Below are 2500 nucleotides of genomic sequence, written 5' to 3' on the forward strand. Positions count from 1 at the left end.
GGAGGAGAACAGAACTAACAGCTCCGTGCATGAACGTACGTATTACATATTGTTTAACCAAAAACCAAGAGTAAAATGAAGGCTGCGTATAATAATACAAGACATTACCTACAAAGTCTTATCCCATCCGAAATTACCAATAATCTATCAACGCTTTATTATTCTATGGTTTTTGCTTTTATTATTTACAAATTCATTTTATATAAAACGAAATATTAAAATTTAATGTATTGGATTATAGTAGGATATTTACTCTTGTACAAGTTATACTACACTGCATGTTATACACCATAAGATTTCTAAAACAATTTAGACGCGCTTCATCCGAATCATGTATGCGTAGGATGTGTGTATGTGCAGGATAACGCGCGTTACACATGGATTCTTATAGTATTAAATTTCTAAATTTCCAAGTTGAATGCAGTTAATAAGATTATGTATTTTCAGAAGAATATTAACCTCATCTGTTTACCTTTTCAGATATGTAAAGTTAAAATTATATATATATATATATATATATATATATATATATATATATATATATATATATATATATATATATATATATATATATATATATATATATATGTGTGTGTGTGTGTGTGTGTGCACCAGCTTAAAGACGGTGCTCCAGTATGGCCGTAGTCAGATGACTGAAACAAATAAAAGAATAAAAGGATGTATATATATATATATATATATATATATATATATATATATATATTTCCCGCATTATACTAATACATCCATTTGTGGCTTACACCACCTGTCTTCGTCTGTTGTTTTTTCGTGAATTCTACCTATATCTATATCTATATCTATATATATATATATATATATATATATATATATATATATATATAGATATATATATATATATATATATATATATATATATATATATATATATATATATATATATATATATATATATATATATATATATATATATATATATATATATATATATATATATATATATATATATATATATATATATATATATATATATATATATATATATATATATATATATATATATATACATATACATGTTAGCTCTCACGCAAGCGTCCTGGTTAAAATTCCTGACATATGTACTACAATAGCTTTACCATATTGTTAAGAGTTTTACCTTGTTGTTACTAGGTTCCGGAGTTCGATTTTACTGCACCGCACTTTATGCTGGTAGCCTTTGTTCGACTCAGGATTTGTGATAACAATTTGCTGGAGTAAAACAGTACTTTGAACTGATCCTCTTCTTAACCGTTACGTTTGGGTTCTTCCACTTAACTCTGTGTTTCTATAGCTAAGGTCTTGCTGCAAGGATTGAGAAAGAAACTCTAGTCTGACGATGCCTCGAAACCGTCAGTCTCTGCTTCCCGTTGCACCAATCCATGCGCCGTTGTTTCTCTTGGTCCATTGCACTCGTCACTTTAGAAGACCCTACAAAAATAATATTGAATTTAAAATTTCAATCTATATGATCGACGTCGGATATGATCTATTTACTTCGACCCAGGGAAATTATTTCGACTCCTGTTCTAACCCACATACTTTCGATTCGGTTGAAACCCAATACAATGTTTATCTCATCTCTACAAGATATAGTCTTGAGGTGATGAGTGAAGAATCATTAGGTATTATTTGTTCCAACTCCTTATAATCGATATGCAAACCCCGCCACCCAACTTTGCTATTGGTCCTATGGAAGTCGATCCATCGCATAGGAGTACCAGCCGAGTACTGGGGGCGATGCAATCCACTAACCAACTTCCTTCAACATTTCTGGCTTTGTGCCTAAACCATAAACCATTAAGATATGACCTTTGCCCCCCTAATAGAATGCAACTAGAGTGCTTAAGTGAATGCACAACACGATCTCGATTCATAAAATCCATACAAGCTGGTTAAATATGAAAGTTACGAAATGACTTCAACGCCATCTATAAATCTATGGCTTCTATCTGGAAAGAAGAAATTTATTTTATAAATCGGTTGAATAAACGGAAACAAAAGCCGAGTCTCCGTTATTTTTGGTTTTGTGGCTGCATTGTTTTATCTCTATATCCTCGGTTTTATGTTATTTTTCAAAATTAACAAAGTGTTAAAGATATTCACAATGTATCGTAACAACGCCTTCGTATTATTAGCTTGTTCAATATTCGATATAACTTTTATGTATTTCTGGTGGGAGAGGAGGTTTATATATTTATTGCTAAATACATTCACTTTTCTGTGTTTTAACATTGTAATATGTTTAATAATTGCATCAGTCGCACAGTGTTTCCCCCCGGATAGCAAGGTTAGTAATAAAAGAATTACAAACAGTTTTATTATAGTGAAATAATTACTCATCGAACGATTTTGATATCCGATTCATAGAGAATAAAATACCTGATTAACGATACCGAGGCTCGTTATTTTGATAGTCGTGTGTTCGGGTAGAAAGCTAAATTGTAACGGAAACAAAAGGATGAGAAACTAATTGGAAATAATA

Source organism: Octopus bimaculoides, chromosome 14 (genome assembly GCF_046866305.1).
Source record: "Octopus bimaculoides isolate indiv1 chromosome 14, ASM4686630v1, whole genome shotgun sequence".
Classification (NCBI taxonomy): Eukaryota; Metazoa; Mollusca; class Cephalopoda; order Octopoda; family Octopodidae; genus Octopus; species Octopus bimaculoides.